Consider the following 8,698-nt stretch of genomic DNA (forward strand, 5'->3'; position numbering starts at 1 on the left):
AGACAAGGTTTATCAACTTGAAAAGAGTATAGTCAACACAGAAAAGATGCTTAAATCCCACGAGCAATCTATTCAAGAGATAAGGGATGTCATAAAAAAACCAAATTTGAGAGTCATAGGGATAGAAGAAGGCACAGAGATTCAAACCAAAGGAATGGACAGCATATTAAATGAAATAATTGTAGAAAACTTCTCAGAGATGAAAGATAGAATGGATTGCCAAATCCTGGAAGCCTACAGGACCCCAAACATTCAAAACCATAATAGACCAACTCCAATACACATAATAATGAAGATAGCCAACATACAGAACAAGGAGAGAATATTAAAAGCTATGAGAGAAAAGAGACAGATTACATTCAGGGGTAAACCAATTAGGTTAACGACTGATTTCTCATCACAGACTTTGAAAGCGAGAAGATCCTGGAACAATGTATTTCAAACGCTGAAAAATAATGGATTCCAACCAAGAATACTGTATCCAGCAAAATTGAGCTTCAGATTTGACAACGAAATTAAAATTTTTCATGATAAACAAAAGCTAAAAGAATTCGAAGCAAGAAAACCAGCACTGCAAACTATTTTGAGCAAAATACTACAAGAAGAGGAATTGAAAAATAGTGCCCAAAACCAATAGCAGGAGGTATCTCAGTAAAGGGGGAGGAAAATAACCAAAAAGTAAAACTAGCCAAACTAAAATAAATAAATAAAGAAGCATGACTGGAAGTACAAATCATATCTCAATTGTAACCTTAAATGTTAATGGCCTAAACTCACCAATCAAGAGACATAGGCTAGTAACCTGGATAAAAAAAAACAAATCCAACAATATGCTGCCTTCAGGAGACTCATATGATAGGAAAAGACATACACAGGCTGAAGGTAAAAGGTTGGGAAAAATCATACCACTCACATGGCCCTCGGAAGCAAGCAGGAGTGGCCATACTCATATCGAATAAAATCAACTTCAAACCTAAGTTAATCAAGAAGGATAAAGAAGGGCACTATATACTGTTAAAATAAACCATCCACCAACAAGACATAACAATTATCAATGTGTATGCACCAAACAATGGAGCTGCAACGTACATAAAACAAACCCTCCTCAAGTTCAAGAGTCAAATAGACCACAACACAATAATTATGGGTGACTTCAACACACCGCTCTCGCCATTAGACAGATCCTCTAGACAAAAACTGAATAAAGAAACTATAGAACTCAACACCACAATCAACAACCTAGACTTAACCGACATATATAGAATATACCAACCATCATCAAGTAGATACACGTTCTTCTCAGCAGCACATGGATTCTACTCAAAGATAGACCATATATTATGCCATAAGGCAACTCTTAGTAAATATAAAGGCGTGGAGATAATACCATGCACGATATCTGACCATAATGGAATGAAGTTGGAAATCAATGATAAAAGAAGGAAGGAAAAACCCTACACCACATGGAAAATGAACAATATGTTATTGAATGATCAATGGGTTAACAGAAGACATAAAGGAGGAGGTGAAAAAATTCTTAGAGTCAAATGATAATACAGACACAACTTCCCGGAATCTATGGGACACAATGAAAGCAGTTTTAAGAGGGAAATTCATTTCTTGGAGTTCTTTCCTCAAAAAAAGAAAAAAACAACAACAAATAAATGAACTCACACTACCTCAAAAATCTAGAAAAGGAAGAGCAAAACAACAGCAAATGTAGTAGAAAACAAGAAATAATTAAAATTAGAGCAGAAATCAACGAAATTGAAACAAAAAAGACCATTGAAAAAAATAGATAAAACTAAAAGTTGGTTCTTTGAAAAAATAAATAAGATAGACAAGCCCTTAGCCATACTAACGAAAAGAAGAAGAGAGAGAACTCAAATTACTAACATACGGGATGAAAAAGGCAATATCACAACAGACACTACAGAAATACAGAAGATAATTAGAAAGTATTTTGAAACCCTATATTCCAATAAAATAGAAGATAGTGAAGATATCGATAAATTTCTTAAGGCATATGATTTGCCCAGATTGAGACAGGAAGACACACACAATTTAAACAGACCAATAACAAAGGAAGAAATTGAAGAAGCCATCAAAAGACTACCAACCAAGAAAAGCCCTGGACCCAGATGGGTATACAGCGGATGGGTATACAGCGGAAGGAGTTCTACAAAATCTTCAAAGAAGAATTAATACCAATACTTTTCAAGCTATTTCAAGAAATAGAAAAAGAAGGAGCTCTTCCAAATTCATTCTATGAGGCCAACATCACTCTGATCCCAAAACCAGACAAAGATACTTCAAAGAAAGAAAACTACAGACCAATATCTCTAATGAACTTAGATGCGAAAAATTCTCAATAAAATTCTGGCGAATCGAATACAAAAACATATCAGAAAACTTGTGCACCATGATCAAGTAGGATTCATCCCTGGGATGCAAGGCTGGTTCAATATACGGAAATCAATAAATGCTATTCACCACATCAATAGACTTAAAGACAAGAACCATATGCTCATCTCGATAGATGCAGAGAAAGCATTTGACAAAGTACAGCATCCCTTTATGTTCAAAACACTAGAAAAACTAGGGATAACAGGAACTTACCTCAACATTGTAAAAGCTATATATGCTAAACCTCAGGCTAGCATCATCCTAAATGGAGAAAAACTGAAGGCATTCTCTCTAAAATCTGGAACAAGACAGGGGTGCCCTCTATCACCACTTCTATTCAATTTAGTTCTCAAAGTACTAGCCAGAGCAATTAGACAGACAAAAGAAATTAAAGGCATAAAAATAGGAAAAGAAGAAATTAAATTATCGCTATTTGTGGATGACATAATAATATACTTAACAGACCCAAAGGGGTCTACAAAGAAGCTGCTAGAGTTAATAAATGAATTCAGCAAAGTGGCAGGTTATAAAATCAACACGCATAAATCAAAGGCATTCCTGTATATCAGCAACAAAACCTCTGAAATGGAAATAAGGAAAACCACTCCATTCACAATATCCTCAAAGAAAATAAGATACTTGGGAATCAACCTAACAAAAGAGGCAAAAGATTTATACAATGAAAACTACAGAACCCTAAAGAGAGAGATAGAAGAAGATCTCAGAAGATGGAAAAATGTACCCTGTTCATGGATAGGCAGAACTAACATCATCAAAATGGCGATATTACCCAAAGTTCTCTACAGGTTTAATGCAATGCCAATCAAAATCCCAACTGCATTTCTTGTAGAAATAGATAAAGCAATCATGAAATTCATATGGAAAAACAAAAGACCCAGAATAGCAAAAGCAATTCTAAGCAGGAAGTGTGAATCTGGAGGTATAGCGATACCAGAGTTCAAACTGTACTACAAAGCAATAGTAACAAACACAGCATGGTACTGGTACCAAAACAGGCGGGAGGACCAATGGTACAGAATAGAGGACACAGAGACTAATCCACAAAGTTACAACTATCTTATATTTGGTAAAGGGGCTAAAAATAGAAGGAATGGAGGAAGGATAGCATCTTCAACAAATGGTGCTGGGAAAATTGGAAATCCATATGCAACAAATTGAAATTGAATCCCTTTCTCTCGCCAGCCACAAAAGTTAACTCAAAATGGATCAAGGAGCTTGATATCAAAGCAGAGACACTGCGTCTGATAGAAGAAAAAGTTGGCTACGATCTACATATTGTGGGGTCGGGCTCCAAATTCCTTAATAGGACTCCCATAGCCCAAGAGTTAACAACAAGAATAAACAAATGGGACTTACTTAAACTAAAAAGTTTTTTCTCAGCAAGAGAAAAAATAAAAGAGGTAAATAGAGAGCCTACATCCTGGGAACAAATTTTTACCCCTCACACATCAGATAGAGCCCTAATATCCAGAATGTACAAAGAACTCAAAAAATTAAACAATAAGATAACAAATAATCCAATCAATAAATGGGCCAAGGACCTGAACAGACATTTCTCAGAGGAGGACATACAATCAATCAACAAGTACATGAAAAAATGCTTACCATCTTTAGCAATCAGAGAAATGCAAATCAAAACCACCCTAAGATACCATCTCACTCCAGTAAGATTGGCAGCCATTATGAAGTCAAACAATAAGTGTTGGCGAGGATGTGGGGAATAGGGTACACTTGTACACTGCTGGTGGGACTGCAAAATGGAGAGGCCAATTTGGAAAGCAGTATGGAGATTCCTGGGAAAGCTGGGAATGGATCCACCATTTGACCCAGCTAACGCCCTTCTCAGACTATTCCCTTAGGACCTTAAAAGAGCGCACTATAGGGATACGGCCACATCAATGATTATAGCGGCACAATTCACAATAGCTAGACTGTGGAACCAACCTAGATGCCCTTCAGTAGATGAATGGATAAAAAAAATGTGGCATCTATATACAATGGAGAATTATGCAGCACTAAGAAATGACAAAATCATAGAATTTGCAGGGAAATGGATGGCATTAGAGCAGATTATGCTAAGTGAAGCTAGCCAAGCCCTAAAAAACAAATGCCAAATGTCTTCTTTGATGTAAAGGGAGCAACTAAGAACAGAACAGGAAGGAAGAGCATGAGGAAAAGACTAACAGTAAACAAAGACGAATGGGGGGAGAGAAAAGGAGAGAGAAGGGAAAGGATATGGAAATGGTAGGAGACCTTCAATGATACACAAAAGTATAAGAGGTTATTATGGGCAAGGGGGAGGGGGAAAAAAGGGAGAGAATTGAACAACAGCAGAGGAGGCAGAGAGGGAAGATGGGAGGGAAGGGGAGGGGGGATAGTAGGGGATAGGAAAGGTAGCAGAATACAGCAGTCACTAATATGCCATTATGCAAAAATGTGAGTTTGTAACAAATGTGATTCTGCAATCTGTATTTGGGGTAGAAATGGGAGTTCAAAACCCAATGGAGTCAAATGTATGAAAGATGATTTATCAAGAGCTCTGTAATGTTTTGAACAATCAATTTAAAAAAAAAAAGTAAAGCCTCGCTTTTTACTGTTTTTTGTTTCCTAGTCCATTTTTTGGGCTTGGACAGGTAAGCGTGTTTCTTACAACTGGGATCCTGGACATTGACCTCACAACAGTCCCTCTTCAGACTTGAGAACTCCTGCGGAGTTCTTAACCCATAACTAGGCCACTCTCAGGCCCAGGGCTTCATCTATGACAGTGTCAGTGTTCCTTCCACTTTGGGCTCCAGGGGCTTCTGTTTTAGGTAAGCTGTGATTCCCTCTTCTTCTCTGTCTCTCCAGCATTCAGAGGACCTGCTTTCTCTGTGATAATTTTCTGATGGACCTGAGAATTAATTTTCAGTTATTTCAGCTTTTTTTTCTGGCTGTGAAAATGAGCCAAATGGCTCTCAAGCTCTCTACCTTTCAAAGTCCAAGCCAGAAGCTCTTTCCATTTACATTGATCTCAACAGGCGCAAAGTGGCATGTGTGTCACATGAGGTTTATTCACATTTCTTTGATAGTGATGTTGAATATCTTTCCATGTCATCTTGGCCACTATGTATTCTCTTTGAAAAAACAAAATGCCTATTCAAATCCTTGGCCCACTTTTTATTTGGTTTGACTATCTTTTGGTTGTCAACTGAAAGAATTCTTCATATATTCTTGAATAGTAAGTCCTGGGGTGCATAAAAACTTTCAGATAGGAAGGGCATCAGAATAGAATAGACAATATGATTGATGTATGTACATTCCATGTATGTATTATATGTCAAAATACATTCTGCTGTCATGTATGACTAAAAAATATAAAAATTAAAAAATAAAGCTATTTTTAAAAAAATTGTTTTGATGAAGTCTAATTTATTTTTCTTTCATTGATTGTGCACACGGTGACATATAGTCTTGGGGTTTTTTTTTAGTTGTAGATAGACACAATACATTTATTTATTTATTTATGTGGTGCTGAGGCTCAAACCCAGTGCTTCACATGTACTAGGCAAGCGCTCTGCCACTGAGCCCCAACCCCAGCCGCATAGTACTTATTTTGTGGTTGCCCAGTATTATTTTACTAGGCTGATGGGCTGCAGTTCCATTTACTTGTTGAAGTGCTTTGGGGCTGTCTGCAGGTTTTGTCACTGTGAGTAAAGACTCCATAGATGAAATTTCCATTAGACTGGAAATCCGTGTCCATGGTGTAACAGTGCACCAACTCATCCTTTGAATAGAGCCCTGCTGCTCTGCCACTGAGGCTTATTTTTAAATGGATGTGTTTCTTTTTCTCTTCTCCCAACAGGATTACCTTGTTCCCCTCCTGGGCTGAGTTCTCTGTCTTTGAGCACACACCTACCATAGGAACTGAGTAATTCAGAACTCAGGGATAGCACCAGAAGATCCAAGAAATGGTTGTCTCCCAAATCAACAAGTCAATCACAACTACCCACAGGGAACATATGGAATGAATCTCTTCTTTAAAAACCCTCTGTTCACCCTGATGGGCAAAATCACACCATCAGGGACAGGAGTCCCCTGTGCTTCTCCTCTGCCAGCAAAGCAATAAACCTTCTTTATACTTCTTCTCAAACAGTGTCCTCATCATTGAATTTGCATCAGGGTCAAGGCCCAAGCTTTCGGTAACAATGGAATCTATTGTACAATATATGAAGACTAGAGTTATAACAATGTATTATATATACTGGAAATTCCTAAGAGTAGTATTACATTTTAACAGTTTCCACCAAAAAACAGATCAGTATAGAAACTTATTAATATGTTAATTAGAGAATTCACAGGGTATATTTTATAGAACAAAATGTTGCAAATGGTATTTGAATTTTGTTATTTGTCAATTTAGAAAAATACAGCAAAGTTACTATAAACATTCTGGTGTAGAATTTTGTTTTAAAAGTTTTCTTTTTTCTTTTTCTTTCATTTTTTACAAATACCTAGGATTGGATTGCTGAGTTATTTGGTAAGTTTGTGTCTATAAGAAACTGCCACACTATTTTCCAGAAGAGATACCGAATTTTACATTACTCTGTATCCTAGCCAGCAGTTGCTACTTTTGTTTTATTTTAGTGTTTCTATAATATGTACAGATGTTTCTTTATGGTTTAAATTCATATTTTCATTATGTATAATGATGTTTGGAAACTTTTCCTATACTTATTTGCTGCTTATATATATTCTTTGATGAAGAGTCTTTGGTGTAAAAATTATTTGCCAATTTAATTAGTCATAAACACCACTGCATTTGGACCAGCCTTATTTACCAATTTAAAAAGCTACATTGGCTTTTGTTGTTGTTGTTGTTGTTGTTACTTTATAATTTTTTATTTTAATTACTTATACATGACAATAGAATGCATTTATGCACTTTGATATACATAAATGGGGTTTAATTTCTTATTCTTCTGATTGCACATGTTGTAGAACCACATTGGACATGTAGTCTTATATGTACATAAGGTAATAATATCTGTTTCCTCTATCCTTCCTATCCCCAAGCCCCACCCCTCCCTTCACTTCCCTCTACCTAATCTAAAATAACTCTATTCTTCCCTAGCACCCCACCCAATTATTGTGAATCAGCAGCAGTATATCAGAGAAAACATTCAGACTTTGGTTCTTTGGGATTGGCTTATTTTGCTTAGCATTATATTCTCCAACTCCATCCATTTACCAGCAAATGCCATGATTTTATTCTTCTTTAAAGCTAAGTAATAGTCCATTGGATGTATATACCACATTTTCTTTATCCATTCATCTACTGAAGGGCACCTAGGTTAGTTCCATAGTTTAGCTAGTGTGAATTCAGCTGCTATGAACATTGATGTGGCTGCATCACTTTAGTATGCTGATTTTAAGTCCTTTGGTTATAAATGAGGAGTGGGATAGCTGCATCAAATGATGGTTCCTTTCCAAGTTTTCTGAGGAATCTCCATACTGCTTTCCACAGTGGTTGCACCATTTGCAATCCAGCAATGTATGAGTGTACCTTTTTCACCACATACTCACCAACATTGATTGTTGCCTGTATTATTATGATTGCCATTCTGACTGGAGTGAGATGGTATCTTAGAGTAGTTTTGATTTGCATTTCTCTAGTTGCTACAGATGTTGAACATTTTTTCATATATTTATTTATCAATTGTATTTAAAATACTCATTGCTTTTTCATTGTTTTCTTATTATTGAGATTTTACAACCCCTTTTCTCAGTATGTCTTCTAAATCTGGTGAGTATTTTACATATATGGGATATGTTGACCTATATACTCTACTCTTTCTTGCGATTCTTGATCTGCATTTAGATGTAATAAAATTTACCACTGGAAAATTAAACTCTTCTATCAAATATTTAATTGTCCCAAATATTTGTCTTAATAAATGAATCAAGTATCAGTGCTTCAATTTAAATAGATTAAAACTAAATAGAATTTAAAAGTTCCCAAGTCCTACTAAATACACCACCAGCAATCATTTGCCCCATGTAACTAGGCATTATCAAGATGGACACTCAGAGCCAGGGAAAGAAGTACTAGCTGTGTTTCACACTCTTCCCACCAAGACTGGGAAGAAGAGGTTATGACTGGTGTCTTTAAAACCATTACTTCAGTGGTTAAAGAGAACTCTTGGCAGGTAGCTGCCGGAGAGCAGGAAGGTGGTCTTCTCACCTGCAATGGGAGGGACCTGAATCTCCTCAGATGCTCACCCATGGGGAAAAC

Source organism: Ictidomys tridecemlineatus, chromosome 15 (genome assembly GCF_052094955.1).
Source record: "Ictidomys tridecemlineatus isolate mIctTri1 chromosome 15, mIctTri1.hap1, whole genome shotgun sequence".
Lineage (NCBI taxonomy): Eukaryota > Metazoa > Chordata > Mammalia > Rodentia > Sciuridae > Ictidomys > Ictidomys tridecemlineatus.